General features: G+C 42.0%; 1 pseudogene; it reads left to right on the top strand.

Annotated features, from left to right (window-relative positions):
• Positions 1-2,213: 2,213 nt before the first annotated feature.
• Positions 2,214-14,355, top strand: LOC129137097 (ankyrin repeat domain-containing protein 18B-like; annotated as a pseudogene).
• Positions 14,356-20,214: the final 5,859 nt, after the last annotated feature.

Here is a 20,214-nt window from a genome sequence, read left to right as displayed (position 1 = left end):
GAGACAGGGTCTTGCTAGTGTAGTCTGGGCTCTGGGCAACTGTAGTCACCCAGACTGGAGACAGTGGTTTGATCATAGTTCACTGCAGCTTCAAACTCTTGGGCCCATCTGATCCTCACACCTCAGCCTCCTAAGCAGCTGGCATTATGGGCATGCACCATTGCACATGTCTGATTTTTGACTTTGTAGAGATATCTCCCTATGTTGCCCAGGGAGCTCTGGAACTTTTGGCCTCAAATGATTCTCTTGCCTTGGTCTTACAAAGAGCTAGGAAATTACAGGCATCAGCCATATTGCCCAGCCTTCAATTTTCCTTTAGCTCCCTTACATGAGTAAGAATGTGCAGTATTTATCTTTCTGTGTCTGCACTTAACATAACATCCGTCAGACTGATCCATGTGGCCACGAATAACAGGATTTAATTCCTTTATACGGTGAATAGTATTCCACTGTGTTTGTGTGCCACAGTTTTTCGTCCATTCATTTGGTGATGGACATGTTGGTTGATTCCATACACAAGCTGTTGTGGATAGAGCTACAGTAAACATATGAGGACAGATATCCTTTTGATCTATTTTTTTCTTTTCTATTGCCTGAATATCTGGTAGTGGGGTTGCTGGATCCCTCGGCAGTCCCATTATTAGTTTTTTTGAGAAAACCTCCTGTTGTTCTCTATTGTGGCTGCACTAATTTACCTTCCCACCAACAGCATGTAAGAGTTTACTGTTCTCTGGAGCCTCACCAGCATTTGTTTTTTTTTTTTGTCTTTTCAATGACAGCAATTTATTCAAATTGAAGCAAGATTACATCACATTGTAGATTTGATTTGTATTTCCCTGAGGATTAGTGATACTGAGCATTTTAAAATTTATTTATTGGATATTTGTATTTCTTTTTCTAAAAAAAGTATAGTTAGATATTTTACCCAATTTTAAACTCAGATTTTTTTTTACTGTGAAGTTGTTTGAGTTTTTTTGTATATTTTGTATATTAGTCCCTTATTAGGTGAATAGCTTGACAATATTTTCTCCTATTCTACAGGTTTTCTCTTCGCTCAGTTGTTTGCTGGACAGAAGCTCTTTAGCTTAATGTAGTGTCTTTTGTCTACGATTTGTTGTTTGCCTATGCTTCTGATGTCTTACCCATAAAAATCTTTGTGCAGACTAATGTCCTCAAGCATTTTCCCTATATTTACTTAGAGTAGTTTGATAATTTTGGGCCTTATATTTCAGTCTTCAATTGATTCTGAGTTTATGTTGTTATATGGTGTTACATAGGAAGCTAATATCATTCTTCTCCCTATGGATATTTAGTTTTCCCAGTGTCATTCATTTGAAGAGGCTGTCCTTTCCCCAGCGTATGTTCTTGGCATGTTCGTCCAAAATCAGTTGGCTGGAAATATGTGGATTTATTTCTAGGTGCTGTATTCTATGGTCTTTACCCCAAGAATCATTACTTCTTAAAATGCAATTCAAATTAGCATGAAACATTTGCAGTTTAAGGAAAGGCTTATAGCATCAGAATCCTTAATCATAGATTTCATTATTTTGTTTTTTTTTTTGAGATAGGGTCTTTGTCTGTCATCCAGGCAGAAGTGCAGTGATAATAATTCACTGCAGCCCTGAACTCTGGATACAAGCCATCCTTTTGCCTCAGTATCCCAACTAGCTGGGTCTACAGGCATGAGCCACCATGCCCGGGTAATTTAGAAAATTTTTTTTTTGTAGAGATGGGGGTCTCACTATGTTGCTCTGGCTGATCTCAAATTCCTGGCCTCAAGTGATCTTTCTGCCACAGCTTTTTAAAGTGCTAGGATTACAGGCATGAGCCACCATGCCTAATATAGAGTGTAATATCATTTTCAAAGTCTTATTCCTAGACCCATTTATTGACTTTGGCCTAAATAACTCAATATGATATCTCTGAAACTTTTTTTGACATACTGTGGGGAATGATAATGAAGGAAGGGGGTTAGACACTTTTTACTAGGAGATAACTTTGTGCCATTTAAGGGGGAACAAAAATGAATTATCAGAAAAATAAAAGTAAAATGAAGTACAAAAATTCTGTGGCAAAGATGATGATAGTAAAGAATATATTTTTATGACTCATGGTAGCTTTAACTTTGTTCTTAAAATTCTGAGTAATTTAAGGGTTCACATTTGAAGAATCTGCTGCATTACAGATAACATTTTATTGCAAGTAAATGCATTTCAAAATTTGCTATTGGTTTTGTATTAGATTATTCTCAGCCTACTTCATTATCAAGCTATACTATTTTATTCATGCAGCTTGATGATCTTATGGCGGAGAAGGAAGCTGTATCTTCAAAATGTGTCAATTTGGCTAAAGAGAATCAAGTTTTTCAACAGGAGTTATTATCTATGAAAAAAGTACAACAGGAATGTGAAAAACTTGAGGAGGATCAAAAGATGTTAGAAGAAGAAATATTAAATCCTAAGAGACATATGGAAAACAGTATGGTAGAACTTAGTAAACTACAAGAATATAAATCAGAGCTAGATGAAAGGGCAATGCAGGCAGTAGAAAAATTAGAAGAAATCCATTTACAGGTGAGTTGTTTAAATCAGGTAAGTTTACTTTTAATGTGCTTTCATTTATTTCACTGCAAATTATATTTTGGAGATTATATATATATATATATATATATATATATATATATAGTTTCCTCTGCCTCTCTTGTAGCAATCTGCTTTGTAGAGTTCTAGAAAAAAATGGTATCTGTTTTTTCTTTTAAATATTTAAATTTCCATTATTATTATAACAAAATCAATCTTTCAGAGTAATGATTCTCATTATGGAGTCATTTGATGATTAAGACCAGTTGGCATAGGAAAAAATTGTGATTTAGAAATTATGTGATTATTATGAATTGGTCTTAAGCTACAGTGTTCATTGATTCCTTTTTAAAATTATGAATAGATTCTATTACTTTTTATATGACCAGATTACATTAATACTAGCACAATTATGATTTCAAATTTTTACAAATCAGACTTAATTCTGAATTCAGTTATTAGTTTTGATATTGCTGAAATATTTTAAACTTCATCCTCTTTTTTAACATATTCGAAAATACTCTTTGAATCACTGACTCAAAATGAAAGCCAACAAACATAATAATTAGGTTATAATTGTTTTAAAAGTGTATTCTTTTCCTCTGTTTTAGGAACAAGCACAATATAAAAAACAATTAGAGCAGTTAAACAAGGATATAATACAGCTTCACTAAATAAGAAGGAACTCACACTTAAAGATGTGGAATGTAAATTCTACAAAATGAAAACTGCTTATGAAGAGGTTACAACTGAGTTAGAAGAATATAAGGAAGCCTTTGCAGCAGCATTGAAAGCTAACAGTTCCATGTCAAAAAAATTAACTAAGTAAGTCAAAACATACACTCATAGAAAATGAATTAAGCTCATTAATTTGTTTCAAAAGCATAATTTTTAGTGAGATGGCTTCAGGATATTAGAAGGAAGTGAATGCTAATTTGACAATGTAATTTTGAAAAATAATGTTAGTAAATAATTTTACCTTTAAAATGTTAGTCAAAGATAGTTTTTGTCTCTCCTCTCATTTTTTTTTTTTTTTTTGCTTTTGTATGGCTTTTTTTCCTGAAAAGTCTCATGTAATTAACCTGATCTGTTAGTTTTTTTCACTAAGTATTTTTGAAGCTTTATAATTAATGAAGTGATCTTGTTATAAAATTACTTGTCAGAATTTCCCTAAATAGAAATATTAATGTGTTTAATTTACTTTTCAGTGGATCACAACCTAAATGCAAAGTGGTACTGCTACTCTGGGCACAATTGTTTTTGATTGTGATCTTTAGTATTATCACCAAAGGGTGCCTCAAGAAAGACTATTTGTGTAACATATTCAAGATGTTACAGAAAGGCACCCTTGTGAAATAGGGAATAATTATCACAGGAATTTAAAGAAGTGTAATTCATAAAGCGGTTAGAAAATAACACCTTGTTCAGCCTGAAGCGGTGTGTGGAAGGCAGAAAGAACATGCCCCACCTCCAGGGCCTTGGTCACAGTGTTGGGGGCTAATTGCCTTCAGAGATGCTTTAGTTCTTTTTGATCACCAACCAGACAATCTAGTTCTCCCCTAGGAGTTGTTGCTCTGAATTATTCCTCAGTGCCAAATGTTTAATTGGTCCTAGATAATGGGTGAAATGTACAAGAGTGAAATCTAAAACTGGTTTACTAAACACAAGTATTCCTAGATTTTTTTTCGTTCATTTTAGTTTTCTTAACCTACATTAAGGAGTACAACATGATGTTTTGATATAATTATTTCTAGTGAAGTGGTTCTTATAATCAAGCAAATCAACATATTCATTTTCCCACATTATTACCCTTTAAATACAAGTATTTCTAATGGAATCTTCAGAATCTTACAAGTAGAGCCATTTTAGAAGGCAGGAAGTTTTACCTGTTGAGCCATACATCACTGATAGCCATTTCTCTTCCCTGTCTACTTTGTTTGAACTGCTTGTTCAGTAGAAATCACCTTAGAAACAATGGTGCTTCTTTAGAACGATTTTAAAATTATAATTCCTTACAACAGGTATGCTCTTACACATCTTCTGTGTGAAAACACTATTTAGTGGGTAATTTGGTTTATTCTCAGGGTAAGGTTTTAAAAACTGCAAGTCATTAAGAATCATTTAAGGAAAAATGAAATATTAAGCATTTGTCTTTGCTATCTTTACAGATCGAATAAGAAAATAGCAATGATCAGTATCAGCTCTTTATGGAGAAAGAGCAGGTGAAATATTTTCTCAGCACTCTTCCCACAAGGCGAGGTCGAGAGTCACCTTTTGTTGAAAATCTTACTAGTATAGGACTCAACAGAAAATATATTCCCCAAATGCCCATAAGAATTCCTACTTCAAACCTCAGACTTCAAATAACTGCCAGAACTACTTGACTGAGGTTAGTTATATGACCGTTTCTCTTTAGGGTTTAATTTCTCTAGCGTAATTCTTGTTTATAATTTGGTGAAATACTGAGTTGTTCTGTTGACTTTTGCATGTGAAGTAAAGATCATAATTAGCTGTGTTAACACAGAAAGGAAATGGGAACTTTACATTTTTTAATTCCCTGGAGCTCTCATTTTCAAGAGATATCCATTTGCTAACTTTATTCAATAAATGTGACTAAACTGACACATTTGAAATGTCTTTAAAAGCTGCATTTAAGTTAGGTTTTAGAAATTGCATGTTATTGCCTGATAACTGATGATATACTTTGAGATGCTTTGGCTTACTCTCTAATTGATTGTAGTTTAGCTGTGGTTCATACCACATTTTTGTTCTATTCTTTGAGGCAGTGTCTCACTCTGTCACCCAGGCTGGAGTGTCTTGGTGCAATCTCCACTCACTGCAACCTCCACCTCCCGGGTTCAAGTGATTCTCCTGCCTCAGCCTCCTGAGTAGCTGAGACTACAAGCACCCACCATTACACCCAGCTAATGTTTGCATTTTTAGTAGAGACAGGGTTTCACCATATTGGCCAGGCTCTTCTTGAACTCCTGACCTTGTGATCTGCCTGCCTGAGCCTCTCAAAGTGCTGGGATTACAGGCATGAGCCACCGCACCCAGCCTATGCCACTTTTAAAGTTTCTTTGCACCAGCCAGGTGTGGTGGCTCATGCCTGTAATCCCAGCACTTTGGGAGGCCGAGGCAGGTGTATCACGAGGTCAGGAGTTCAAGACCAGCCCGGCCAAGATGGTGAAACCCCATCTCTACTAAAAGTACGAAAAAAAAATTAGCCTGGTGTTTTGGTGGGCACCTGTAATCCCAGCTACTAGGAAGGCTGAGGCAGAGAATTGCTTGAACCTGGGAGACGGAGGTTGCAGGAGCTGAGATTGCACCACTGCACTCCAGCCTCGGTGACAGGGCAAGACTCCATCTTGAAAATAAAAAAAAATTTAAAAAAGTTTATTTGCACCATCTCAATTCTTCCCACCCATAATCACAACTGAATGATTGGCATCCAAACACTTTGCCATATGTGGATGTTTATTATTTAGTAGAATCCAAAATAATTGCATTTTATGAATTAAACAAAACACTAAAATGTTCATTTCCATTTTTATGTTAAAAGCTTTGTGCTTGGCCAGGCATGGTGGCTCACACTTGTAACCCCAAAATTTGGGGAGGCCGAGGCAGGTGCATCACCTGAGGTCAGGAGTTTGAGACCAGCCTGGCCAACATGATGAAACCTGTCTCTAGTAAAAATACAAAAATTAGCAAGGCATGTTGGCAGGCATGTGTAATCTCAGATACTAAGGAGGCTGAGGCAGGAGAATCACTTGAACCCAGGAGACAGAGGTTGCAGTAAGCCAAGATCATACCACTGCACTATAGCCCTGGTGATGGAGACTCTGTCTGAAAACAAAACAAAAAAAAAAGGTTTGTGATTTCCTTACATAAGAGTACATCATCTGACTATAAAAATCCTGGAAGAAAACCTAGGAAACACTCTTCTGGATATCATATTTGTCAATTAATTTATGGCTAAGTCCTCAAAAGCAATTGCAAGAATAACAAAAATTGACAAGTGTGATCTAATTTAGCTAAATAGCTTCTGCACAGCATGAGAAACTATCACGGGATTAAACAGACAGCCTAAAAGAATGGAAGAAAATATTCACAAAGTATGGATATAGCAAACGCCTATTATCCAGAATCCATAGAGACCTAAACAAATCAACAAGCAAAAAATAAATAAGACCATTAAAAATGGGCAAAGGACATGAACAGACAGTTCTCAAAATAACACACGTAAGTGGCCAACAAACATTAACAAATGCTTACCATTGCTAATCATCAGAAAAATGCCAAACAAAACATCAATAAGATACCATTTCACACCAGTCACAATGACTTTTGTTAAAAACAAATAATAAATAGAAACTTAAAAAAGGATGTTGGGGAGGCTGTGGAGAAAAGGGAACACAAACCGTTTGTGGCAATGTAAATTAATTCAGCTACTATGGACAGCAGTTTGGAAATTAAGAATTAAGAATAACTGTTGGATGCAGCAACCCCATTACTATACTAGGGGTATACCAAAAGGACAATAAATCATTGTAACAAAAAGATGTATACACATGTATGTTCATTGCAGCACTATTTACAATAGCAAAGACGTGGAGTCAATCCAGGTACATCCAAGGTAGATTGAAAATCCAAGGTAGATTGGAAAATTCCATATATACCATGGAATACTATGCAGCCATGAAAAGAACAAAATCATGTCATTTGCAGCAACATGAATACAGCTGGAATCCACTCTCCTAAGCAAACCAACGCAGAAACAGAAACCAAATATCTCATGTTTTCACTCATGTGGGAGCTACATATTGGGTGCACATTGTCATAAAGATGGGAATAATAAACACTGGGAAATAAGAACGGGGAGGGACAGAGTGGGCCAGGGTTGAAAAACTACTTCATGGGTCCTATGCTCACAACCTGTGTGATGAGTTCAATTGTACTGCAAACCTCGGTATCCCTCAATATGCCTTTGGAAGAAACTTACAGAGGTACCACGTTAATTTAGAATACAAACTAGAAAAAAAAAAGAAAAGTTTACTATAAGTAGAGAACAGAAATTTCTTTTTAAGATAAAATTTATTGAAGTAAAAAATGGATTAAACTTTTATAAAGGGCAGAGTTTTCTAAGAATTTCAAAGCAATGCATTCATTGCAAAAGATGGCTTTAATTACTTAATCTTTTTGTGTGTGTGTGAGACAGGGTCTCACTCTGTCACCAGGCTGGAGTGCAGTGGTGCAGTCTTGGCTCACTGCAACCTCCACCTCCTGGCTTCAAGCAATTCTCCTGCCTTAGTATCCCAAGTAGCTGGGACTACAGGTGCGCATCACCACGCCCAGCTAATTTTTGTATTTTTAGTAGAGACGGGGTTTCCCCATGTTGGCCAGGATGGTCACGATCTCCTGACCTTGTGATCTGCTTGCTTTGGCCTCCCCAAGTGCTGGGATTACAGGTATGAGCCACCATGCCTGGCCATTGTTTAACCTTTGTACTAATAAAATACTACCTTTCTAAAATCATGTATATGCAATAGATCAATATTAACTGCATTTTTGTCAGATTACTCTAAACAGCATTACATATATACATCCTCTGTTATCTAAACTTAAAATAAGTAGAAATTTTATTTTATTTATGTGATTATTTTTCTATTTAAGCAAACTGCAAATTATGTCTAGTCACTAAAAATACTAAAGGCCACATTTTGTAAGTGATACATGATTTTCATGATAATGTTTCTTGTTTAATTTAGACATTATTATTATTTTTACTTATTTTAGATGGGGCCGGACTGTGTAGAATAAATAACTAGAGAAACAAAGAGAAGTACGTTGACAAAATTTATTAATTAAATTTAGGTTTATTTTAGAAATAAAGTGTAAATAGCAAATGGCATTCCTTTTCATTCTTGGGTTAGTAGATACTACATCAATATTTTTTTTCTTACACACATCTAATGAAAGATGTGAAAACAGAAACTTTCACAGAGAAGACTGTACTTATGCATCATAAATTCATCATGTTCCAAAGCTTAAACAGTTCCCAAGAAGTCTGTGCATCTCTTTTTCACTGGCTCTACACTTTCTTAAGTTTTGCCATCCTCATGGAACTGTCAGCCAGCACACTGAAACGATTCTCAGAAAACAAAGGCATCATCAAGTTCTCAGGGTTTTGGTAGAGATTGAAGGCCAACAGACCTAAGACTCATTCAGAAATACTTAGCTGAGCAATAACCCTTCATAAGCAGTCACTTGACAGGTGACATTTTAAATCTCCTCTAATTTACTGTGTCATTGGCTTACACTTGTTCTCAGGAAAAGTTCCAAATTTTTCACCATGAAATAAAAACACCCATGTCAATGTAATTCTTGTCAAGTTACTCAGCCTTGTTTCTCACCACTTACTGCACTCTGCCCTTTGCTCTAGCACCAAACTGGATGGAGTGGAACTCTGCAGGGCTCTTCCTCACCTCAGGCTCTTTGCCTTTGCCTCTTTCCTCTATCTGGGAACTTTTCCTTGTCCTTCAGGTATCAACCTATGTTATCTCCTCCACCAGAAAGCCCATGATATTGACATAAAAGTGGGTAGATGTCCCTTCTCTGTGTTCCAGTAGTGCCCTGCTGTATACCTGTCATGGTATCTATGACTCTATATGGACATTGCCTGCCTGTCTGTTTTTTAGGTTATAGCTTATGACTGTTGAGAGGTGGACCATGCCATCTTCATCTTGTAATTCCAGTGCTGGTTCTAGTACCTTAGCATGTGGCTGTTGATTACATGAATGAAGACTGAAAAAGCTCTGATATTTAAACACAATTAGAATTAATGCCATGTGTAAATTATTAAATAGTAATTTTGTATTGTAAATGTACATACATATTTCTCATTCTTATTAACTCTGATAAAGTTCTCAAGTCTTTAGTTTTTAAACTCACACTTAGTTAACTGAAGTGTTTTAGGTAAAGAACAAAATTCTTTATTTTTCTTTCCAGCTGTTGCTGTATTGGACACTTGCTCCCATCTACTTTCTTCTCTAGAATCCACGGGTAAGCCACATCTAATGAAGAGAATATTTAACCATAAAGTCTTAAGGAAAAATTGTATGATGATTTAAAAGATTATAAAATTTTATTACTGGGCTATTTACACATTTTAATTGTTTCTCATAAAATATATAACATTCCAATATTTACTGAAGTAGGATATTTTTGTATCATATGTATGATTATAATTTATAGGGTATTTTAAATGATGTTTTTTGGCCTCCTTAAGTTTTAAGTGGATCTTGCAAATGAAAACCAGTATTATAGAGTTTGACATACTCAAATTGCCCAAATGTCAGCTGTTTAAACAACCAAGTCATCATTGATACTTTAGTAAAGGTTAGTAAAGGTCATCGAAGGCTTATTTGCATTTTACAGTTTTTATTACTTAGGAGAGTTAAGGAGTACCTGCCAGCTTTGTCCATGCTAATGTTACAATTTTCTTTCTGTAGTTCAACTGTATTTTGTATGGAGATACTTTGAGGCTCTGTAAATATCTGGTTACTCCTGAGAACCCACTAGATTTAGCATTTCATGGATGACTTGTGTTTGAACAATTATTACTATGATGGTTACCAGATGATTATTTTCTTATTCTCTTCTTTGTTCTACATGGAGAAATAAAACCAATAAATAAGGGAGAAGGAAAGCTCATGATTCTGATGCTCCAATTCCCCAAGATTAGGCCAGTAGTAGACATTCCAAGCTGACTTTATGTCTCTTTGATTTGTCTCCATTACTCTGTCGGTACTTTTTTACTTTCTGGCAGAAGATGTTCTAAGCTCAGCTTGTATTTTCTCTGCGCCAGCTCTGGAATGAGTAATTTTTTTTAGAAGCAGAGGTGGAGCCACTGAGGAAGCACAGGTGAGCCCTCCCCAGTGTGTACTCACTGGTCCCCAACAGAAGAACCACTGCCACATCCACTGAGGTACCAAGAAACTAGCAAAGGGCCTTCTGGCTGTCTGGGGAGAGTCCTCATGTGGACCCTGGCTGTCTCAGAGGTTCTGGATTAGTCTTCCTGTAGCCTCTGTGTTGTGTCTTTAGATCGGGGCTCTGTGGGAAGGGCCCTGAGAGACCCAACAGCACAGCGTGCCTTATCTGCCAAATGTCCCTCCCTTCTTCACACTCTGACACTCAGGAATAGGGTAGATGGTGTGTCCAGGCAGTGTCAGGCCACCTCACTTTCTCCTTTGAGACGGGCCCAGAGGGCCCTTGGGGTGAGTGTGGAGCTGGGAACCTGGAGCCTGAGACCAACTGTCTCTCCCTGTATCTTGGAGGAAAGGCCATGTCCCAAAAAAAAAACCCAGGGCCTGACCTCTGGGCACACATGCAGGGAGGGAGGGTCTATGAGCTGAGGGGGACATTGTAATGAGACTTTGAACCCCGTTGCTCCGGGGCCTGGTCAGTGGACCATGGTCAGAGATGACCTGGTCATCAGGACCTAGTCATTTGGGACCTGATCGGCAGGGGCCTGGTTAGTGGCGGCCTCCTCAGTAAAGGCCTCATCAGTGGGGACCTGGTGACCTAGTCATTGGAAGCCTAGTCAGTGGGGGGACCTAGTCAGTGGTGGCTTTTTTAGTGGGGTCGGATCTGTTGGAACATAAACAATGAAAAACTGGTTGGTGGGGCATACACAATATATCACAGGCCTGGTCAGTGTGGGGCCTTAGTGGCTTGGAGCCTGGTCAGTGAGGGCCTGGTCAGAGAGGGCTCGGTCAGCTGGGTACTCGTTCATGGAGAATTGTTCAGTGGGGGGTCGGGTGGGCAGCAACCTGGTAAATTGTGGTCTTGTCAGTGGGAACCCGGTCTTGTCAATGGGGACCAGGTCAGTGGAAAATTGGTCAGTGGGGTCTGGCCCATGAGGCCTATTAAGTGTGGGCCTGGTTAGGAAGACATGGTCAGTGGGGACTTGATCAGTGGGACCTGGTCAATGGAGGAGTGGTCATTAGGGGCCTCATCACTCATCACTGGGAACCTGGTCAGGGGCAGTTGGTCAGTACCTAGCCTGCTGGCCACTATGTGACCTCAGGCAGGGGGGTTGTCTGTGGAGCCTCCTTGCCTCCATCTGCAGGGAAAGTGAGTCAGGGCACCCTGGAGGGTGGCTGGAAAGAGAAGGTGAGAAGATGTGTTGAATCCAATACTGCTTGGCAGACCTACAACTTTACAAATGACCTGTGTTCCACCTAGAGAGGGTGCCAGCCCTCTCAGCATTATGCAGTGCCCCTCCTCTGTCTGCATCCCCAGGACCACCATGGGTGGAGTGGGCAGAGATTGGGGAGCACCTATAGAGGCTCTAATGCTCTAAGGTGACAGTGATGAGGACCTGGGTGCACCCATGAGTGGAGAAGCTAGGCCTGTCCAGAGAAGCAAGACAAACACACACATACACACACACACACACACACACACAGGCACACATGCATACACAAATACATTGCATACACACATGTCAGTTCAGGGGATAGAGGACACTGACTCTGGGCCCTGTTGATCGAGGCAGACTCCCATGGTGGTGGGTTGTGTCACCCCACAATGTCACTGTTGCTGAGTCCCCATTGCCTCTGTGTTGTGGAGCAGTTAGAGACACACATCAGTGTCTGTGAGTAGCTCTGCGTGAAGGACCATTTTCTAGATGAGAGGCACATCTCAACACAGCTCACTGATCAGATTCAGGTGAGTGGGACCTGCTCTTTTCTCTTCCTCCTGGCTTGGGAAAAGTCACTATCAGGTGGGTGGTTTTGGCCTCTGGGCAGCTACTGAGGGTAATCGCTGAACACTCACCAGCTGCCTGTTATGTGCTGACAGTCATCTCATTCATCCTCGCAGCAATTCCATTCTGCATCTTTTCTGATCACCTCCGTGACCACAGAGGGCAACCCCATCAGGGCCCTGTCACCAGGCCCAGTCTAGCTCCATGATAACCAAGACACAGGTCCAGAGACAATCGTCCTACATTGTGCCTGCATCTGACCCCCCTTGGTAGGTAGTGACCAGCACAACATGGAAGAAGCCAGGGCAGCATGCAGCCAGCTGCTCTGCAGCCCTAAATGGCTCCTGGGCCTTGGGAAGTCATTCATAAAGGGGAAGCTGGTCACTTTGAGGTCCCTGAAGGGAAGGGTGAACGTGCATCCCAACAGCCCTGACAGCCAGCAGCATGCCATACATATTCTCACCCAACGTGTGTGACAGAGGTCCCCTCCTGGGGCACAAGTCCCATACCTAAAGCATCCTGTCCCAGTCGGACCTCATCCTGAGCCCTGGGAGGGGAGGGGCACAATGGGCCCCCCTGCAGCAGCCAGGATTACCACCCAGGGGACTCGGCCTTCTGTGGCCCTGGCCAGACTTAGAATTTGGCCCAAGACAAACTTACTCGGAGCAGCTTCTCAGTACCTGGGGCCTGTGCATGCCAGGCAAGGCCAAGCTGGCTCAAAGAGCAACCAGCCACCTCTGCAAGGGTGTGCCAGGAGCAGGTGGAGCAGTCACCAACCTCACCCACTCAAGGAAACAGGGATGGCCAGTTTCCCACAGTCTGAGTGACCACCACCTGATAGCTGATGGAGTGGAGGCCTGAGGAAAAGCAGATGGCACTGGGGCTCCACCTCCAGGGCAGAATAACTGATTTACCCTGACTGGCAGGGAGTGATGTTGGTGGCTGGTCCACTGGCTCCTGGCACACCCTTGCAGAGGTGGCTGGTTGCTCTTTGAGCCAGCTTGGCTTTGCCTGGCATGCACAGGCCTCAGTGCAACAAATGTGCTGCAAATGGAGCCACATAGAGGAAATGAGCAGCAGGCTCAGAACTGGGGTGTGTGCCACCTTTGGGGCTCCAGTCCAAGCATCGGGGCTTCTACAGCACTGTGGGCTTCTCAGGTGCCAAGAGGCAGACCACAGGCCATCTTGAGTAGGACTCTGGTAAGAGCTTCCTTGTGTATGTGGATGATGTCCAGAATGTTGGCCTGGTGTCCCTGAGACAGCACTAACAGGTCCATGACTGGGTCCAGATCCTGCCTGGGCTGATGGGCAAAGAGCTCACTGACAGTGTGAAAGGCATCTATGGTGAAGTGGATCTATGTTCAAGTGCAGAAAGGGCCCAATCTTGTAGATGAACCACACAGCCAGCTTCTGGATGCAGGTGCAGTGCCACATTTTTTGTGACTTCCTGATGTGCCCCACCAGCACTGAAGAGACAGCCTGGAGACAGGGCAAGAGGAAGGCTGAGAAGAATGAGATGGTGAGTGCCAGATTCTTCCTGGCCCTGAGCCCACCCCCAGTATGACACTCAACTTTTAGGAGTGGGAGAGCAAGATTGACGGCTTCAAGTGCTTCACCAAGAAGATGGACAACAGGGCACTCAGCTCAACTTCACAGCCAATGAGTGGTGGCAGGCTTTGAGAAAGAGCATCAGAAGCCTGACAGTTCTTCTTCAGCCTCAGCCAGGCCTTGGAGCTGGACCAGGCCATCCACTTCAGTATAGATGCCTTCCACTCTGTCAGTGAGCTCTTTGCCAGTCAGTCCAGGAAGGACCTGGACCCAGCCATGGACCTGTTAGTGCTGTCTCAGGGACACCAGACCAACATCCTGGACATCATCCACATACACAAGGAAGCTCTTACCAAAGTCATGGAGAGCAGGCAACATGTGGCAGAAGGGAAGACAGAGGTGCAGAGGCTGATGACGTCAGAATCACAGGAACAGGATTTCTTTGGCCACTTTGGCTGAAATTCACCACTTCCATCCAATTCCAGTGAGAGACATGGACTCACAGATGCAGCATTTCTTGCAACAAGAGATACTACTTTTTCAAAAAGTCACCCAGGAATTGATAGTGTTGAATGACTCGATACTCGATCGTGGACGGTTTCCAGTTCAAGGATACTTTCTACAGCAGAATAATAACACTAGCAAAGAGCTAGTACAAGGATGGTTTTGTGCTCAACTGAAATCCAGCTGAATACAGAATTGTATAGGAAACAGTTAATATGGTGATAGAATAGAAACAGTAGCAATCGTGAACTAAATCATACTATGAATGCCTAAACTACTGCTGTAACTTTTGGAAAAATGATAATACCACTTTATTGCTTTTCGAAGTACGAATATTTTAGTGTATATGCTCTAGACTTCAAACTCTATAAAGAGTCTCAAAGAAGTTGGCTGGATAAAGCCTGCTGTGGTTGTCTTTATATTCAAAGATTGATGATGCAATTTGAATATGTGTCCCCACCGAATCTCATGTTGAATTATATTTCCTAATGTGGAAGGTGGATCCTGGTATAAGGTGATTGAATTATGAAGGCAAATTTCTCATGAATGGTTCAGCACCATCCCCTTGTACCATCCTCACAATAATGAGTGACTTCTCATGAGATGTAGTCACTGAAATCTCTATATCACCTCCCCACTCTCCGTGTTTTCCCCTTGCCATGTGAGACAACTGATTCTTTCTTTGCCTTCCATGATTATTGAAAGATTTCTGAGGCCTAGAAGCAGAAGCACTGTGCTTAGAACCATGAGCCAATTAAACCTCTTTTTCAAAATAAATCATACAGAAAATGGCAAATGAGGACTTGAGCGTTGCTATAAAGATACCTGGAAATGTGGAAGCATCTTTGGAACCAGGTAATGGACGGAGGTTGGAAGAGTTTGGAGGGCTCAAAAGAAGACAGATGAGAAAACTTTTGGACCATCTTAGAGTCTGGTTCAATGGTTGTGACAAAAATCCTGACAGAAACATGGACAGTGAAGGCCAGGCTGAGGAGGTCTCAGAGAGAAATAAGAAGCTTTCTGGAAAATGTCTTCCTTTTGGATATGGAAAGCTTACACAATGTCTGCTTTTTATTTCAGAAACTCATAGGCAAAAGAGACTGTAGCCTTGACCCAGATGAGACTTTGGACTTTGTAACTTTGAGTTAATCCTGAAATGAGTTAAGACTTTGGGAGACTGCTGGCAAGGCATGTTTGTATTTCGCAATGTGAGAAGGACATGAGATTCATCGGGTCAAGGACAGAATAATACGGTTTTTGTCTATGTCCCTACCAAAACTCATGTGGAATTATATTTTGTAATGTTACAGGCAAGGTCTAGGTGGAAAAAGATTTAGTCATAAAATGGTGCAGGTAGATACTTCACGAATGATAAAGAACCATCACCTTGATGCTATCCTCCTGATAATGAGTGAGTTCCCATGAGATCTGGTTGTTTAACAGATCTCATCCTCCTGTTCCTGCTTTAGGAGACATCTCATTGTCCCTTGGCTTTCTGATATAATGAGGAGGCTTCCTGATTCCTCCCAGAAACAGAAGACACTATACTTCCTTCACAGCTTGCAGAACCATGAGTCAATTACACCTCTTTTATTTACAATAATACAGAAAAGTAGAACTGCAGAGAGGAGCTGTGAAATGCCTTCAAGGCCTTTTTCCCTTTGTTTTGGCTATTAGCACAGGGCTTCTTTATATGCCAATTTCTGAAATCTTCTTGAATGTTTCCCCTTAAATGGGATTTTTGTTATTGCTACATAGCCAACCTGCTATACAGATTTCTGAAAAAGTAGAAGCAGGCTCAGTAGTGGGTAGCAAACAAAGATTGGAAGGGTTTGGAGGGATTAGATTATGACAGGGAGTGGGAGGGAGTGATTATTAAATCATGGATGGGTGGGGGTGGATGTGGAAGGGAGAAAGGGGTGGGTAGGGTGGGAGGGAGTAGACTGGCTGTACGGTGGTGGGAGGGTGGTGGGTAGTAGGAAGGGGTAGTAGCCTGCTGCAGAGGCAGAGTCTCATGGAAAATCCCTACTAGGGAGGCACACCTGTGGCTTTGCAGATTTGAGCCCCAGTGGCTGCTCTCATGGACTGGACTAGTGTTGAGTGCCTGTAGCTTTTCCACACGGAGGGTGCAAGCTGTTGGTGGGTCTATGTATCTGGGGTCTGGAGGGTGGTGGCCCCCTGCATGGGGGCTCCAAGTCCATATTTTCCTTCTGCACTGCCCTAGTAGAGGTTTCCCAAGAACGCTTCATCTGCAGCAGGCTTCTGCCTGGAAACAGTGGGAGGTGGGGGTGGGAGGCAGATCCTTCACCAATGGTTAGGCAACATCTTCTTGATGCTGTCTTCATGATAGTGTGTTCTCATGAGATCTGGTTATATAACAGGGGGTGGCACCTCTTTCCTCTCTCAGTCTTTCTTCTACTCCTGCCATTTGAAACATCTCATTGCCCCTTGGCCTTCTGGTATGATTGGAAGGCTTCCTGATCTGATCCTCCCAGAAGCAGAAGCCACTGTGCTTCCTTTACAGCCTGCTGGACCGTGAGCCAATTAAACCTCTTTTCTTTATGATCATACAGAAAATTAATACTATGAAGTGGAGCCATGAAATGCCTTCAAGGCCCTTTCCCCTTTGTCTTGGCAACCAGCACTCAGCTCCTTTTCATGCAAATATCTGAATCCTTCATGAACTTTCCCCCTGAAAATGGACTTTTCTGTTTTACCACATTGCCAGGCTGTGATAAAGATAGCTGACAATGTAGAACCAGGTTCAGAAGTGGGTAAAAGACAGAGGTCAGAAGAGTTGGGAAAGCTTAGAAGACAGCAAGATGAGGAAAATATTGGACCACTATAGAGAATTGTTAAATACTTGTGATAGGAAGGCTGACAAAAGTGTAAACACTGAAGTCCAGACCTAAAAGTTCTCGGAAGAAAATGAGGAATTTCCTATGAACAGGAGCCAAGATTACATTTGATTGGCCTTAGCAAAGAAGCTGGCTGCATGGGGACCCTGCCCTGGAGATCTGTGAAACTATGAACTTGGGGGTGATGATTTAGGATGTATCTGGTGAAATGAACATCTAGGCAGCATAGCACAGGAGGTGTCCTGCCTGCATTGAACAGCCTGTGTTCTTATGGGTGACCTAAGAAGTGACTTCAAGTTGGAACTTCAAGTGGAGATCTAAAGTTTGGAAAATTTGGAGCCTGGCTAAGTGGTCAAAAAGAAAAGCCAATTTTGAGGGGGAAAATTCAAGAAGGCTTAGGGTATTTGTATAAAAAGGAACCCAGTGCAAAAAGCCAAGACAGTGGGAAACCGGCCTTGAAAGCATTTTAGAGATGTCTGCAGCAGCCCTTGCTGTCACAGGCCCTGGGGCCTAGGAGAAAAGAATGGTTTCCTAGGCCAGTCCCATGGCCCTGCTGCTGTGCTTAACCGCAGGACACTGCTGCCGGCATCCGTGCAGCTCCAGCACCAGCCATGGCTGAAAGATGCACAGGTACAGCTTGGGTCATTGCTTCAGAGGTGGCTCAAAGTCTTGATGGTTTCCATATAGTGTTAAGCCAGTAGGTGCACAGAGAAAGAGATTAGAGGCTTGGGAACTCCCATCTAGACTCCAGAAGATGTACAGAAAATCCTGGATGTTCAGGAAGGAGCTTTTCCAAGAGGCAGAGCTTCATGGGGAACCTGTACTAGAGGAGCAAAGAAGGGACCTAGAGGGTTGAAGCCCCCACACAGGGAGGCATAATTCTCTAAACCCCAGATTCATAGACCCACAAACAGCTTGCACCCTCAGTGTGGAAAAGCTATGGGCACTCAACAACAGCCCTGTCCATGAGAGACAGCCACGGAGGCTGAACGCTTCCAAGCCACAAGTGCAGATCTGCCAAAGGCCTTGGGAGCTCAGCCCTCACAGCCCTGTGCCATGGATATGGGACAAGGATTCAAAAATGGTGATTTTGGAGCTGTAGCATTAAGTGACTGGCCTGCTGGGTTTTGGACACTTATGTATCCTATGAGTCACCCACTGCCTGTACAATCATTGTACCTTGGAAGTAGTAAACTTGCTTTAAAATTCACTGGCTCATGGGCAGGAGGGACTGTAGACTTGTCTCAGATAAGACTCTGGGCTTTGTGAATTTGAGTAAATGCTGGAATGAGTTAAGATTTGAGAGACTCTAGGGAAGGCATCATTACATTTTGCAATGTGAGAAAGACATGAAATTTGGGGGACCAGAGACAGAATAATAGGTTTTGGCTCTCTGTCTCTACCAAAGCTCATGTGGAATGTTAATGCGAAATGTTAAAGGTGGGGGCTGGTAGAAGGTGATTTAATCATGGTGGAGAGTGGAGGTTGGATGGTTGGGGGCACCGGGAGGGTGGGGGGGATTCTGGGGTGGAGAGGGTTGGAGGGATTCGGGGGTGGGGAGGGTTGGAGGAGATTGTGGTGGGGTTGGGGGTGAAAGGCAGGGGTGGGGGTGGATCCTTCACAAATGGTTAAACACTATCTCCTTAATGCTGTCCTTCTGATAGTGAGTTCTCTTCATGATTTTGGAGCTGTGAGATTGAATGAACACTGACGTACTGGATTTTGGATGTCCATTGGGCCTGTGGTCCCATTTGTGTTATTTTTCTTGGAAATTTCTTCCCTTTGGATTGAGAAAGTTTACCCAGTACATGTACCATCATTGTACCTTGAAAGAAACAAACACCCTTTTAACTTCAGGGACTCATAGGCAGAAGAGACTGTAGCCTTGTCTCAGATGAGACTTAGAACTTTTTACATTTGAGTTAATGCAGGAAGGAGTTAAGCCTTTTGGAAACCTTAGAAAAGGCATGATTGTATTTTATTCTGTGAAAAGGATATGATATTTGGGGGGTCAAGGTCAGCATAATATGATTTGGCTGTGTGCCCCTGGAAAAACTCATGTGGAATTGTAATCCCAAATTTTGGAGATGGGGCCTGGTGGGAGATTATTTAATCATGGATGGGAGGGGTAGGGGTGGAAGAAAAAAGGGGTTGGTAGGGTGGGGAAGAATAGGCTGGCTGTAGGGCGGTGGGAGGGTGATGGATAGTAGGAAGGGGGAGTAGCCTGCTGCAGAGGCCGAGGCTCATGGAAAACTTCTACCAGGGCAGTGCACCTGTGGCTTTGCAGGCTTTAGCCCCCATGGCTGCTCTCATGGGCTGGGCTGGTGTTGAGTGCCTATCACTTTTCCATACTGAGTGTGTGAACTGTTGGTAGGTCTATGAATCTGGGGTCTCGAGGATGGTGGCCTCCTGCATAGGCTGTCAAAGCCCTTATTTTCCTTCTGTACTGCCATAGTACAGGATTCCCAAGAGCCTCTGCCTCTGCAGCAGGCTTCTGTCTGGAACACTAGGAGGTGGAGCTGTGTTGGGGGGCGGCTCCTTCACCAATGGTTAAGCACCATCTTCTTGATGCTGACCTAGTGGTAGTGAGTTATCATGAGATCTGGTTATTTAACGGTGTGGCACCTCTTTCCTCTCTCAGCCTTGCTCCTACTCCTGCCGTATGAAAGATTTCATTGTTGTTTTCCTATTGGTATGATTGGGAGTCTTCCTGAGTCCTCCCAGAAGCAGAAGCCACTATGCTTTCTTTACAGCCTGCAGAACCATGAGCCAATGAAACCCCTTTTCATTATGATCATACAGAAAATAAAGTACTGCGAAGTGGAGCTATGAAATATCTTCAATGACATTTCCCCATCGTCTTGGCTGTTAGCACTGGACTTCTTTTTAATGCATATATCTGAAGCCTTCTTGAAGTTTCCCCCTGAAAATGGACTTCATTTTCTTCTACATTGTC

The sequence above is a fragment of the Pan troglodytes genome, chromosome 15, assembly GCF_028858775.2.
Source record: "Pan troglodytes isolate AG18354 chromosome 15, NHGRI_mPanTro3-v2.0_pri, whole genome shotgun sequence".
NCBI classification, from domain to species: Eukaryota; Metazoa; Chordata; class Mammalia; order Primates; family Hominidae; genus Pan; species Pan troglodytes.
This window is presented reverse-complemented; position numbering and strand designations above follow the sequence as displayed.